This window comes from Haliotis cracherodii, unplaced genomic scaffold (genome assembly GCF_022045235.1).
Source record: "Haliotis cracherodii isolate W230 unplaced genomic scaffold, xgHalCrac1.p SCAF_15, whole genome shotgun sequence".
Classification (NCBI taxonomy): Eukaryota; Metazoa; Mollusca; class Gastropoda; order Lepetellida; family Haliotidae; genus Haliotis; species Haliotis cracherodii.
The window spans coordinates 34,061,326-34,078,356 of record NW_027266270.1 but is presented as its reverse complement, the minus strand read 5'-3'; the positions used below and the strand labels follow the sequence as shown (position 1 = coordinate 34,078,356).

General features: G+C 39.9%; 1 pseudogene; it reads right to left on the bottom strand.

Moving 5' to 3' along the window:
- Positions 1 to 7,189: 7,189 nt before the first annotated feature.
- Positions 7,190 to 11,269, bottom strand: LOC139461657 (uncharacterized; annotated as a pseudogene).
- Positions 11,270 to 17,031: the final 5,762 nt, after the last annotated feature.

Here is a 17,031-nt window from a genome sequence, read left to right as displayed (position 1 = left end):
GTGTGTGTGTGTGTGTGTGTGTGTGTGTGTGTGTGTGTGTGTGGCTGCTTGTACTAGACCAGACTGATGCCGATTTATAGTGCTAGCACACTGAGATACCATGCCGCAGTTTAACATGAATACCCCACTCAGACACAGTATACTGACTCCGAGCCGACCAGTCCTTGTTTTAGCCCCTTCCCCGGAGCTTCCGCTCTCCGGGCGGACGCTCCACCACTAGACCACGGAGGAGGTCAACTGTGTTTGTGACATGTGCCACCTATTCGCAAACACCTGGTATTATCACGATATGATAGTGATTTATGTACACATGCTTATAACAAATCGTACAATGTTTTTTAGCAGGTTTTTTTATGATTATTGAAATGTTTTTTGTCGGCTTAAAGATGATGGAGTTAGGAGACACACACCAATACATCTGTTATGTTGAATGTCTGATTTTATCGACAATGAGTCGTCACAAGGTGTTGATCTAGGTCCAAAATTTTCAGTTTATTTGGAGGATATATCACTTACCTTAATATTTCCGAAGTATTTATGAAGTTAATTTTGGTCACACTAACAGAACACCATACAATGACGATGGTGATAATGATGATTATGATGATGATGATGGCTATTTTATGAGAGCTTCAGGTGGATCATATTTTCACCCGGGTTTAACATTCAATTAATCAGTTAGTTGACCTTCGAAGGATAAAAATAGTTCAATGCAAGTATCATTTTACCAAAACGGGGATACTCATAGACACATTATCTGTATAATTCGTGCTTGTTATCAACTACAATAAACTTCGGTTATAACGAACTCAAAGGGACCAATCCATTTTGTTCGTTATAACCGTAGTTCGTTATAAGCGTTTCAACTTAAGGATACCGCAAAAGGCTCGGACTAAAAACAACACAGTTCGTCATATCCGTCACTTCGTTATAAGCGTGTTCGTTATAAACGTAGTTTACTGTATTTCGAAAATAGTATTAACTGTTTTTAAAATAGACTTTGATACACTGAAGTTCATGCTTTTTACATCTTTTGTCCAAATTGTAAACTGTACATCTATTACATCGTCTTTTTATTTGCAGGCTGATTAGGAAACCAGGTACGTATAGATTCTTATACAATGTCGAACTCACTCAATATTTTACACGTTTTCAATCACCATAGTAGTAGAAGTAACAAACATAGTTATTAATTAATACATAAAGGGAAATACGAGAAAAAATGAATTATCTGTCCTGAATGAATTAATGTCTGCCTTGCCTGGCCTAGCCCTATTATTGACAGACCGCCGTTAAATAGCTAGAATATGGCCGAGTGCGGCGTTAAACAATAAAGCCAAAGGCATCGCAAACGAGAGTATTGTACGTCACGGCTACGTCGCAATGCATAGTTGGAATCAGTCCTTCTTGTACAATTTCGTGGTTGGTTTCAGTGTCTCCTCTCCCTAACCTGTTTGAGCGACCCCAGTCTGTCGATGACGTATTTCGTGTGAAAGGTGTAAGTACATGCTATTCTATGTATCAGTTTTAAAGGTTTACCGTACGGTAGTCATTTCACGTGGCAATGCACGGGTGTTACTTTTTACTCTTCAGTACAGAACCCGTGAAGATCCGGGATACAGTAGGTCTTCAGCAACCCATGCTTGCCGTAAAGGCCACTATGCTTGTCGTAAGAGGCAACTAACGGGATCGGGTGGTCAGTCTCGCTGCCTTGGTTGATGCATGTCATCGTATCCCAGTTGCTTAGATCGATGCTCATGTTGTCAATCACTGGATTGTCTGGTCCAGACTTGATTATTTACAGACCGCCGTCAAATAGCTGGAATATTGCTGAGTGCGGCGTTAAACAACGAAGAAACAAAATCTTCAGTACAGTAAATGACATAGCATATGATCGCAAAAAAACACAGCTATAAAACACATGTTTTCGTGATGTTTGGGTAGCCTTGTGGTTATCGTGTTCGCTCGTCACGCCGAAGACCCGGGTTCGATTCCCGACATGGATACAATGTGTGAAGCCCATTTCTGGTGTCCCCCGCCGTGTTATTGCTGGAATATTGCTAAAAGCGTAGTTCGTAAAACCTCACTTAATCACTGATATACACGTTAACTATGCTACTATAAACAAAAGGACCCTCTGATTCTTTCATATTGCCATGGTCAATCTATCATGACATGTACATTTCCAACACTGACATATCAGTGACCATAACACAACAGCCTATTTCTGATGTCCCCCGCCAGGATGTTGCTGAAATATTGTCTAATCCGGCGTAAAATTAAGTTTACGGGTCGGCATTTGCTGAGCATCTTGGGCCGCAATCATTACCATTAGGTACATATTATTTGTAAGGGAAATTTAATTGAAGGGAAAATTAAGAAGTTCAATGAATTCTGTTCTCACTAATAATCTTTCTTATGTATTTACCTGTTGTTGTTTTTTGTATTTCAGGAACAATAGAGCAGCGATCGCAATGGATGGTCAATCTTCAAAATGTTGTTTTCAAACTAAATCATACGGAAATATTACTGCCATACGGTCATCACTTATCTAATCAAACTATTGTACTGACTGACAAAACTCTCATAGCACCCTTCTTGAAAACTTAACATATTAAACGCTCCGACTTAATGACTTCGAATCACAGATCAACACGTGAGATATTTGCAGTGAAAGTATATGAAATATTACCGACTTGATTTGTAAGGGAAACACCTTCATTCTGTTTCCAATACTAATCTGGAACCAATCGTCGATATACAACCACCAAAGAGCCATGAAATCAACAAACGTGCTCCAACCACGTGCTACCAAAGGTGCAAGGCAGCATTATATTATGCACACGCATATGTAATCATACTGCAACTCTGCTCCCTATGATGAAAAACGGACGTTGTAAATGACGTAGAATTGACGTTGTATTGACGTTGTAAATGACGTTGGGTAATATAATGTATGACATGTATACTATAATGTCTAGTCTAGCTGTTTGCCAGGTTGTAAAATGTATGATGTTTAATTAAGTAGCAGTCATATTCCAAAGTGTAAACTGTGACTGGATATGCCTCCATACCAGTGAAGGGAGTGTTTATGTAAACGATCAATGTTTCCGGGTCAAACGTTTCGGGAGGAAAGAGTAATTTACTATTCATATGGGACAATATTCCCTTGTTTGTAAGAAGCTGGCCGTGGAAGTTATATCCTTGGCAAAACCTTTCCATTGGAAATTCGTACCTGGGATATAGCTTCTTTTGGTAGGAATCTCCAGGAGAAATAAATATCCCATTACATTTTTCTGTATATATTTGTGAAGATTTATCTCAATATGGACATGTATGACTATTTCGTTACCAAATAAACTCCATGTATATTTATTCAAGCAATGGAATTTATTGTCTGTAATCCTAACAACAAACCCCCAACATGTATTTGCAAGGTTTGGGTCAGTAAACAAACCTGGACTACACAAACCAGGTGATAGCATGAGCATCGACTAACGCCTTCACGGGCACGATGACACACTCAGCAGTGTACAAGACATTTTGTTAACTCATATAAGCATCATATAATAGTAATCTGTTCTGTCCATGGTTTGTTTGTTGTTTAAAGCCGCACTCTGCAATATTCCAGCTATATGACGGCGGTCTGTAAAAAATCGAGTCCAGACAATCAGTGATTGATATCATGAGCATCGATCTACGCAATTGGGAAACGGTCACATGCAGCAGCGAGCCGGTCCCGTTAGTCGCCTCTTACGACAAGCAAAGTCACCTTTTACGACAAGCATGGTTGCTGAAGACCTGTTCTACCCCGGATCTTCGCGGGTCTTTCTGCCCATGGCTTCGCACAGAGTAACACTTGGTATCATCACTATTTGATACTGATTCATAAACACATACTTACACATATAGTCGAAATGGTACAATCGACTCAGCTTTCAGATTGCTTATGGAAAGGGTTTTTTGGCTTGTATTTACCGTGAAGCACATAAAACATTAAGACATTGCCAAATCATACGGTACCTTTGAATCGCCCTGCTAAATATAATGATCATTCGTATTTGTTGTATATCAAAAAAAGTGATTCCTTTCCAAGATATTTCTTGTCTGTTTGAGCATAAGTAAAAACTGGGACCAAGTGGTGAACAGTATGTTACAGACAGATGGACACTACCCGCAGGTATTTGGGGCCAAATGACTGTCTTTTATACATCGTGAGCGTATCAACTTTAAGTATCAGACTGCCTCCGTGGTTTAGTAGATAGAGCGTCTGCGCGAAGAGCTGAATATCGGTGGTTTGATGCCTGCCGCGTCATTCCAAAATACGTCACAAGATGGAGCTTTTTGTTACCTTGCCTGGCGCTCGGCATTAAGGGGATAACAATGAGTGTCGGCTCCGAGTCTGTGGGGTATTCATGTTAAACTACGGCATGGTATTTCAGTGAGCTAGCACTATAAAACCCGCGTAAGTCCGGATTGGTACAATCTAACACGCACGCAAGCACGGACGCATTATACGTACATATCACAGGTGCAATAATCTTGAATGCGACGTTAAACTCCCTTTCACCTCACCTCTTAATATCGATAAATATATATACATAACAAGAGCCCTTTATTATAATTAATTGGTAAGTAGCACAGCGATTAAAGCATTCGCTCGTCATTTTCGAATTCCCACGTCGGTACGAAGTGTGTTTTCCCCCGCCTTCCTATCTCTGGCATATTGCTTGAAAGTTTGTAAACCCATGCCTTCTAACTCACCTTCAGACATGTTATTAGTAAAGCTGTTCATGTTCAACACCGGGATAGGTTTAACAGAATAACTGATGAGCAAAAGAAACTATACCTCGCAGTTGCTTTATCATATGTTTGAGTTTCAATTGAAAATATCTAGTTAGCGATATAATATCCAAAATATGAACTCATAGGCAGCACTCAAAGAATAGCTTTACATGCTTGTATGTTTATTAAAATATAATTTGATTTACGACTTTTTAAATTTAAAAAAAAGTTGATAAATACACAGCTGCTGATGGGTATCTAAGATACCTTTTTATCTTGAATATCAATAAATTTTATCATTTCGGCACAAATCTACATTTCAAACATGATCAGGGTCATGTGGTTGTAAATTCATTTCTTACTCCTTTATTCGTTGATGCCAGTTATTTCCATACACGTTTATCCAGCCACAGATTACATACACGCTGTAGCTGGAACGAGTAATGTTTAAATAGTGAGTGAGTGAGTGAATATTTATAGTCACATCGGCAATATTTCAGCCATATCGTGACTGAAGTTCGACAGTAATAATACATTCAATGTTATTATAAAACCCGTCGTCAAAAAACAGTAAACTAACTAGAGTTTCACAGATGTATAGTTAAGACTAGTATGGAACCATAAAAAGATATCACGACAAATAACAATACATTATAAAAACGGGGCTAGGGATCGCCAGCAGTTAAATAGACATAATCAAATTAAACAACACTTCTCTCATTTATCAATTACAATTAACAAATTCGGTATACTTTCTTTGCCCCTCAGTTTAAATGGAACAGTAAGTAAATCAAGCCTATATCTACTTTCCAAAAAACAAGTTTACAAATGCATCAACGATTGGTAAAATACTCCGGAAAACCCAATCACAACAGTGCTTGTCAACGTGCGTAAATATGGGACACACAACGAGTTATCTTTTACTTTTTCGCAAAATCTAAAGGTTTTGGAAGTACATTTTACATCCGTTCAGGCTTTTTCCTCGTCATAAGGAAAACCCGTGCGCGGTATCACACATTAGGTCAATGCCTTGACCCCGAAATAAACCATACTTTTCCTTATACTCCGATAACTGCCACGACGAATGACAAATATAACTATATCAACACAACGTGTATTGTATGAGTGTTGAAATCTGATCCTCTTAGTTAGACGCTACAGAGCTTCCTACTGTCGGGTGCCAATAACGCACAACGTTAATATTTATTTTAACTTTAACTGAATCCGATTATTTGTAAATATGAAAATTGAGGAAGCAGTTTGAGTTGGGATATGGAGGATGTATCAGTGTTGTGATCTGTATTCGAAAACATACAAGGAAGTGTAGCTTTTTGTAAAAATATCCGCGTAAAGTATGGTTATTTGCCTTTACTTGGTTACTGTCTTTCTTTTGTTTCGGGTCAATACGCGGATCACCACCGCATGGTGTAACTCATACTGTTAGAATGACGAGCCCTCTGTCTCTTAATAAAGGACGCCGCGATATGACTGGAATACTGTTAAAAGCGGCGTTAAACCCAACCCACTCACTCACTCACTCTTAATAAAGGAAATGACTGCTCGAGTGGAAGAGGGTTTCGTTTTACTGCTGATTATCAAGGGAGGTTAGTCTAACATGCTAATGTACATAATACCTGTTTACAAAGTCATATATTTGTAGTTATATTTAATTCCTTTGGTTCAGTAAATCTACTTGTCTTTATCATTCGCAAACGTTATGTGATCTATTGGACGCATTGGACCTTCTTGTTTGGTCATAGTCGCCCTAACGCTATACATCTACAACATCCGTGCTTAAACTGTTACGATACATAATTATCGTGGATTATCAAGGCGGAAATGATAATGGGAACTAGATAAGATCAAATAACATCTGTAACACTCTAAAACCACGAATGTCCACACGGACGGGGGTGAGTGCGACTGAAGCAAAGGACACGTATCAGCGAATTAAATCAAGAAAGAATTCGGTCATAATCTGATCTAAGGTCATCAGAATGGAGTTGCCAGTCACGGACCTGGAATTCGAATCCACACATATGATACCAATGGAGTTCTTACCCACAGGTGTATATGAAAACTACATTACCTATTTCATTGTAAATGTGTTATGTCTCCGCAAACATCCAGTACAGACATAATAAAATCGAATCAGATATATCCATATGCCTATGTACATATCAACTTCCAGATCCAAGGCGTATGCTAATGTCACCACTTGAGACATTGAGAATGTCATCATTGTTTCCACTGAAGCATGTTATGTGACATTGTTTCTGAAATTCTTCATGGGTGAAAAAACAAGTCATACGAATCCTCTGTGAAAATAAATATTTTATGGCACAATGCATCCGAAATATGGACAAATACATCTCGAAATTAAATCCAACGCTGAGTGTTCCCTTCGTTATAAACAACAAATTACACCATATCCAATTAAAATTGTTTCTTCAGTATAAGGGTATTAGTACGTCGTGCATAAACTTTAAACGTATTTGGTGTTCCACGAATAAGGCTAAAAGTGACAGCATTGCATATTGTCGTGACTGCTTTCGGGCGTTAAGTGCGACCCTACTACAGTTACTAAATGTATTGCCGTTCCTGATCATCATGGTCAATTACGCCATGACTTTTCCACTCGCCTTGTCCGCATCGGCTCGGCTCCGTCAAGGAGTGATTGGTCTAACGACGCTTACTCCAAGTTGTCTGTATCAGCAGTCATACTCGCATAATAAAGAAACACAACACCAGCCTTATACTCACATAGTTTTACTCACTCCCAGCCCATCTAACAACACAGGACATGATCAGACCGACCAAACTCGTCACTAAATGGGGAAAACGATCGGGATTCGACTCGATCGATTGCAAACCGCGCTCTCCTCTCCTAATGTTGAAAGTATCATTTTATAGTGTTCGAGCCTGGCCTGTCCTTGTCACATGTCACAATACCTCATTTTGATTCGTTAAAAGTTCGATCTGACCATGAACTCATGTTTGTCGTAATCGGAAAAATACAGCAGCCTACGTGCCAGATTGCTCACCTCACTATTGATTTTGTGACTCTCCCCGGATGCTCCAATGAAATATATCTTGAAATTCTCTGCTTAACTAATTGACGATTACCTGGAACCAATACAATGATAAATATGAAATGTCAAGAATACACTTGTGATAAATGGAAACGTCTTTTATCTATTGATTCCTTTCGAACTAAAAGTTCTCTGTCACAAACTATAAACAATGCCACTCCTCATTGCAGCTATAACGGTTATATTTGTAACCATTTTCTATTGTATTTGGAGACGCATTTTAACCTTATAACAATATCTATTTATCTATACAATATGTATATCAAAACAGTGCCAGTCGCGATCATGCTTCAGCGTCTGTAAGTGGGACACCTTCACCATCACCTGATCTCCAGCATCTAACTGAGCCAGTCCACCAGCATCACTCGGGTACTCCAGGTGAGCTCCGTCGTTAATACCCTCTTTACACTCAGTCACGGCATTCTCAAACAACACGACCTGTGTCTGGCTGGATGCGCTATAGCGGACAACCTGGTGCTGGAATGTTTGGAGTGGCTTGTCATCCTTCCTGTTGTCCTCGACGTAGAACTTGACGTGACTTGTGATGTGGTACACTCCTGCTGCTGGTACTGTGATGGAGCCGTTCTCGTAACTCATCCTGTTGTACAGGAGTTTTCTGTCTGACCCATCAGGGTTGGCCCAATTCCTTAATGTTTTTAACTGAGTCCAATGACCTGAATTAATCAAAATCGCTTTCGTAAGACAAAATGGGTTTTTGTAGAATACTAGCTTTTGCTCCCCCGCGAGATGCGTCGTTTATGAGATTATACATACGTATAATCGTGTGTCATCGAAACATAACAAACAGTGCATTACAAAATGTCAGTGGTTATATCAATTGTATAGTAGAAGATAGCATACCCGTAGTCACTACATCAAAGTCAAGACCAGAGAAATGTGCCACTGGTTTCAGCAGGTTGAGAAACTGCAGATCTGGATGGCCGTCCCCATTATCCCCATCATCTGAAGGTTGATGGAAGATGTACGTTATTAAAGGATTGTAGTTGGCGAATGATACCAAATGATGATCTATTAACGACATACTCATATTTATTTCCTCATACATTTTACGCTCAAATGTATGCAACGCTCAAATATAGAACGTGTGAGCAGTAAAGGATGGTACATCAGTACATCGGGTTTTATAACAGTGAAACTATAAGCGTTAATCACACTTAGGGAAGACATCAGTTTCGACAGATTCTGACAGTAAGTGTTCCTGCTTAATACAGTTACATACCACGCCTTGTCCGTTTCACTATTGCTTTGAAAAATTGGAAATTCATTGATGCCATGATAAATGTTTCAGAAAGAAGGACCGTGCGTGGTTGGCATTGGGCCCTTTCTAAAATATTTATGATAAATTTAATTTGTGATACTCTATTAAAGTTAAATTCTTGGAGGAATATATATCGAATTTGTCAAAGGGCGTGAACTAGACATCAGATGTTGATATTTCCAGGCAATATTGTTAAGTTTGTATTCACCATGCTCCGTGTGTGTAGTCGAAACACCATTCATCAACATGCTTTCGTAGACCTAGACAACAACAGACATAAGCAAACTATCTGTTACTGACGAACATATTTTGTGTGAAAGGACATTAAAGTTAACAATGTTATCTTGGGTGTGCGGCTGTGATCGTGATGTTGTGAAAGTAGTCAGTGAAGTGAATGAAGACTGTCAAACCCATCACATCCGTCGTGGATGGATATGGATAAATGTCCTTATTTAATTAGTAGTAGTAGTAGTAGTAGTAGTAGTAGAAGTAGTAGTAGTAGTAGTAGTAGTAGTAGTAGTAGTAGTAGTAGTAGTAACCTCATCCAATAATGACTTCCATTCTGATCCTGTGAGTTTCTGGCTCTCAAGGTTCGATGACGAAGTTCGGTGTGTGACGAGTGCTGCAACCACTACGCCAGTGAGTATGTTCAGGATGAACAAACATGAGAGAAGACAGGTCCATTGTGTGGCAGTTTTGTTCCTCTCACTGGTGCAGTTGCAATGACAATCCACTAAAATAAAAGCAACAGCACCCTTATAATGATTATAAGAACTCTGCTAAAAGTAACCCAAAATGTTTGTATGAAGCATGACTATGAAGAATTAAATACATTACACCGAAATATTTGGAAAGTACGTTCAACACGTGTCAAGTTTACAATACAATAATACCGGGGTTCGGGTCCATGACTGAATCAGTAAAATGGGGATCTGGCCAAAAAGGTCCATTTCTCAGGCCACTGTGATGTAGCTGGAATGGTGCTTGCGTTAAAAAACAACAAATACGTGAACAGATATAGCACATTGTATCAATATTATACTCTCACTTGGTTAAACACTGCATATGGGGCACGGCGAAGACGACGCAGTTCGCAACGCTGAGTTGCCTTCTTTAGTCGGGCCAGAATCCAATGATCGTTGACTCGCCTCCCAGAATCTTTACTTGTCAGCACAATACCCGTGATCGTGTGTTTCACCAGAGCAGTAAATGTCACGCAAGGGGTTTCTCTCAATTAAGGATGTATTGCCTTGTAATATACTCACTCACCTACAAGTAGCACTTGAAATACTTTGAACAATAGGAAAGAAAATCCATAATTCTTACTTCTCAGGTTTCCTGTACTTTGACAGGTTCGCAAGCATGAGTGGAGAAATATGTGAAGGATACAATATACTTATATATAAATCTGACATGTCTCTATTTCTATTCTTATTAATATGGTATTATCAAATCGCTCTGTATGTGATGCTGACAACATGGATAAGCCACGTAAATATCAACCACATGCGAGCTTGGCTAAATATTAGCGAAGAACACTATAATGTACAGAACCAAACAAATGCACACACACACACACACACACACACACACACACACACGCACACACACGCACGCGCACGCACGCACGCACGCACGCACACACACACGCACGCACGCACGCACGCACGTCCCTCATCTGTTAGCACGGTTAACAATCACCCAGATGAGGGTCGGGTGGTCAGGCCTTGTTTTTTTGTACCCATGTCGGGAATAGAACCTGGGTCTTAAGCGTGACGAGCGAACGCTCTAACCACTAGGCTACCAGCCACATTAGGGATACCGCAAAAACAAATTCAATTTGTGTTATTTAGCTCGGACAATATGGCGACAGTAAGTATAGCAACGGAGACAAGTAACTTGGCTGCATATAAAGTGGTGTAAATGTTATGATATTGAAAATAACAACATAATAGTTTCATCATTCGCCTGAGGTGGCATTGAAGACACCAGATGACTGAAAACAGCCTGTGTTATGTTGTTCCAATATCAGCTAAAGATCGGTCCAACTGAGCTAGCGTTACAAACCGGTTCTGATCCTGTCGTAGGCGTCGGGCTGACTCATCCCAGACATGTTCTGTTGGGAGAGGTCTTGGGAAACAGCTGGCCGTGGCAGTACAGCAAGGTTATACTGCCTCAAAATGTCTGTTACAACACATGCAGCATGAGGGCGGGCATCATGCAGCTGCGACTGAATAGGCGACTAACTGTATAGGCTCGCTGACATGGTTCATGCATGCTTTCGTCTTCAAGTTACGTAGATCAATGCTTATTATGTCAATCATTGGGTTGTCGTGTCTATACACCGATCGCTGTCTTATAGCTAAATGCAGTGTTAAACAAAACCAACATACCATAGAATTCAAAACACTTCCTGATTCCACAGATAGATTTGTCAGAAAGATCTTGATTCATTATGGTATGAACCGGGAGCTCTAGAAACCTGACACACGCCGAGCGATAACCATTCCCAAACTGATAAATCTGGTTTTAGCACTGGATTTCATCAGCACATCTGCACGCGAAGCCACCCTCCTCAGGAGTATGTATACATTATCGTTCTTGAGATATTTTAGGATACGTGAACTGATATGAAACAAAGTCACCACAACAGGTGACTTGCACAGCGGGGATATTTCACTGGATTATGTGTTTTTGAAAGCTTACTATTCTTGTACAGAACATTCTTGTGTGGATTAAAAGCTCATCAAAACACACATATTTGCCCGATACTATCACTTGTGGCAAGAGCCCGGTTCAAGGCAATTTTAGCCAAAGCTCTCAATTTAATTGGCTTGTGTTCTCTAAGCTACACATCCCATTTTCTCAGACTATGAGCAGTTGCCACAGCATCGGCAATGGGGCTACTGCTTCGTGAAATTTAAACCTCGGCTAGATGGAAATCAGAAGCATGGACGTGATATATTCGAGAACAAACTTTCATCCATTTTTCTAACCAAAGCTGAAGCTAATCTGGCCCCTTGGCTCGTTGACTCGTTGTATGTCTATTGGGCGTGGAAGAACCTGTGACGACTTGCCTCCAATACCCAATTCATCATGGGGCAGATTGGAGCCAGGATTGTCAGGATGGGAACATGAGGAAAGAAATGGATATCAGCTGGTACACATCAACAAACAACGGATCCGGACTACTCCAACTCTCCTCCACAGATCCTTGTGATAGTTAACGAGCTCTACAAGACCATCATTTAAGAATATGATAATTTAAGAGACTTGCTCACCGGTCCCACTATATGGGTATAGGAGGGAGTCATTAACGGAACCGCCATTGAAAGCAATTTTTATGGATAGGGGTTAACAGATATGTGAGGTGAGGTGAGGTGAAAAGTTTAACGTCGCGTCCAAAATTATTGCACTTATAATGCGACGTGCATGCATGTGTGCTGGCTTGTACTAGTCCGGACTGATGCCAATTTATTGTGCTAGCACACTGAGATACCATGCCGCAGTTTAACATGAATACCCCACTCAGACACAGTATACTGACTCCGAGCCGACCAGCTTGTTAAAGCCCCTTACTGCCGAGCGCCAGACAAGGAAACAACAAGTACCATCTTTTAACGTCTTTTGGTATGACACGGCCGGGAATCGAACCCAGGACCTTCCGCTCTCCGGGCGGACGCTCTACCACTAGACCAGGGATTCCGGTCCTAACAGATATGTAACAGCATAAGCTATCAAGTATGACACTGTTGACAAGGACTCTGGGCTATACTGGGCTGGTGATATTCACGATCACTTGTCTGAGATTGGTGCAGCTGTCTTCGTCCACTGTTATTGTCAACGAGATATACGACGCTCTGTTCTCATGGATAAAACAGTCGACCTATGACGTGTTTGGCAGGAAACCTTTACTCTTGGTGTTATCGTAAACAACCATTGATGTAGAAAGGCTTGATTTGCTAACAACACGGATTCCATGGAACGAAAAATGTTTTTAGCGCTGAAAACTATATGAAAGGATTCCTGAAAATCAGTGATGGCACAAAGTGTAGGTTAATAGGGTGTTTGCCTCAGACCAATAGACACAGTTATGCTCAAATCGTAAGCTCTTAGAATTCGTGTGTGTTGCTTGCATCGCAACCAGAGGTGGACACACACGCTATTGATTTGTAAATTGACATTTTGGCATGTTCATGATTTTTTTTTATGAAATCACGCATTTTCTGAACTCAGTATGGCAAATTAAACCATTTGAACACTTACAGGAGTCTTTTATCTGTTACAAACCGAAATTGTTTCAGATTTGGTAAAAACATAACTTTGCATTAAATCTTATTCAATGTCACAGGAACTTTTGTTGTTCAGTATATGTACATAATAGAACGCATTAACAGAACATTGATATCTGGAATGATTTCTGCACACAGAAATTTGGAATTCCAATTATGCACACGAAGGTGTTTCATGTTTAAAGTTTACCTGTGTTTGTTTCAAGGCAGCATAAACTTTTATCGACATACGCTATAAGAACAGAGCCATATATCACAAAATCATTTCAATGTAGATACATAATATAAATAAAAGTATCTATAAACATTCCAAAAAAAACCCCAAAATATTATGGTTCTGCAATTTTTTATACCATTTCTTAAATATAAACAACAAAATCGTTTCCATAATCATAACAAATCTCTCCTAAATGCAGAGTCCATTCTTCCATTCCGACTGTATCACAAACATGTATCTCTGAATCACTATCAAATAGGTTTCATCAGTCCGAATTGAGATATTTCTTTTGCAAAAATGTTAGGGTTTTTACGTCGTAAGTTTTTAAAGAATAGACAAATGAATATGTATAATGATACAGACCCTTGAAGTCGTGAAAACATTGACAGGGCAGTTCATAAATTGGGGGTGGGCCCATGTGGCATTCAAGCAACACATGAAACCTACACCACCACCCACATACGCATCTATTTCATTTATAAATGTATTCACAAACATACCAGAACACACCATCAAACGTGGGCATTTGAACCCATAAGGGGATTTGAGCCGAGGGGAGTCATTTGGGCCTTCGAGGGCTGAGTGCCCTGAGCCTAGGCTCAAAACACTCAAGAGTTATCTCTGCCCAATGTGACTGGAGCCGGGAATTGAGTTGGGCCTCCCACACCGGCAATCCTATGAAGCTCCTCAATGCACATTGCTGTCGCCTTCGGGGTACCGCTATTCGGTTACGCTAAAACAACTGCGTCCGTGTTCACAAACACAAGTGTGGTTATTTATCTCACGAGTAACTAACTACCGGTTTAATCATTAAGCATGTAGTAACATAATTAAATTGATCAGTTAACAGTTAATTTGTCCAAAGTCTAGTTGGGAATGTGCATTCACCGAAGTGAAACGTATGGATCGGGAATAATGTTGCACTAGGTTATGTTTTTTCATTATTGATTTCCACACATCAAACAAAAATATCTTTCATTAGGGTTTGATGTATTAATATTTCCTTAAGGAGGAGTTTTATGATCGATTTCTTTTAAACTTTTAGTTGAAAGCTTGCTTGCAAGATGAAATAGTTTCTGTTGGTCATGTACTGAGTGAGTGAGTATGGTTTACGCCGCTTTTAGCAATATTCCAGCAATATCACTGTGGGGGACATGTATTATTCATTTGTAATTTAAATTATCGATGATATTCGACAGTTCATGAGTAAGTGTGCGTGTGCGTGCGTGTGTGTATGAGTGCAAACTATGTAATCCTAACCACATGCATGTCACTGCTTATTGACTTCTATAACACTGTAAGCCCTTTCGGTCATTGTGCAGAATGCTTTGGAAAACGTCCGTGGGGGGAGGGGGCACAGGTGGCCCAGTCGTCTAAGGTGCCGCTATTCGCTGTGCAGGGTTGCGTCCCTTGGGCAAGCCAGAAACCTATGATTGTGGGTTCGGATCCCGGTTCGCCCCGATTATGTTTCTAGGTTTGTCAGCACCATACCCGTGCTCGTGGGTTTCACCGAAGTGGTAAACGTCTGGGACCTGCATCACTTGGGGCTTTTCTCCTGAATTAGGGGCGGTCGGGTAGGTAAGTGGTTAAAGCGTTCGCTCGTCACGCCGAAGACCCGGGTTCGAATCCCGACATGAGTACAATTTTTGAAGCCCATTTCTGGTGTCCCCCGCCGTGATATTGCTGGAATATTGCTAAAAGCGGCGTAAAACCATACTCACTCACTCACTCAATTCTCCCACATTAAGCTGACACGCCGTGATATAACTGGAATACTGTTAAAGGCGGCGTCACACCCATCTCACTCACTAACTCACACTCACTCTTCGTCACTGGAGAAGTTGTGGTTAAAGCGCTCGTGCATTGTGAAAAAATTAACACATATCACCCATATCCTATTATTTAATCGGTAAATTTCATAATTCGTACGATTTTCCTCGGAACGTAAGAAACGCCCATTTACTTAAACATTGAACTACAACCGACACGCCAGTCATAGTATATGGAGTATATGTTTACCTTCCTTGTTCCGGAGATAAACTGTCAGAGATAAAAATATACATTGAATTACGAGGATGACGTGGTGAAATACAGTTCACTATCAGGAGTCCGTGTGACAACGATATCAGTGGAATTGTGTCTACGTTATTGTCCGAGTAACTCTCCATTCCTTAAAAATAATTGAGCCGAGGCCCGACAGGAGCGTCTACTGATTCGGACGCCTGGGGTCACCTTTGCTGTATGTACTTTCTGAGCGAGTGGTGAGTGGTGAGACATTAGGATTCTTTTGCAGGACACTTTCTCTCAAGTTTCACAAATGAAGTTTGGAAGTAATATATACGTAACCTACGTGTAGGGAAATTGTAAAGTGAATATTTAGAGAATGTATTGGACTTGAATATAAATAGTAAAGCTGTCAATGTTTAGCGTGGTGTGTAATCTCTATAATTCACTTCTGGGTTAGATGACGTATGTAGCCCCACAAGGAAACTGAATATGTGGTCTATAATACACCTTCCCTGTATTGCATGTGTAAGGTTACAGCAAGGTATTTCCTGCGCTGACTATGCTGATGCTCAGATAAGCATTATAAGTATTATGAATTATTCATACCTGGTTTGAGTCCTGTCTACGGTAAATATGAAGGCAGTACATTAATAATATGATTTTTTAAATATTAAAATGCCGAACGTATATTGAAAAGGTTTCATACATGGCTGTGATATTTTTGTGAATTTATCATTTCTATTGAAATCATAATATGGTAAAATATATAATATGGTATATCATTTATTTCTGATATCTTATTATTTGATTAAGGTTTATATTTTATCAGTTTTATCAGTAAAACAGATTTATAACAGACAAATACATATCTTATATTAATGTCATACATATGTATAAAATACTATGATATCCAGTGTCTTTTGTCTCTAGTCTATAACTACCCTAGACTTCAGAATCACAGCTTTGTTTTAAGTCTTATTTTGTCTCACTGATCAGAATGACACTCTTGAAATTTGTCGTACACCCAAATTACTCTCATGCGCGAAAACGTATTTGTACTGATAGAACAAAAGAAATGATAACGTCACTTGCAATACGACCAATTGAGCAAATGAGGGTATTTATGGATAATCTACGATGAATGAAACATGCGCACTAAACTATGGCTTATGATATCAAGCTAACTAAATGTAGGTGCATGTATTTTGAATCCATGTTTGTCAAATTGAGATGCTGTCATCGTGACCTGCACTGTCAATATTTTCCTTTCCTCTTTACGCGACAGCTACGTGTTTCCATCTCAGGCAAGCGCTAGCGCCTCAAGCTGCAGCACTCATGGGCTTGTCATTGCTCTTATTT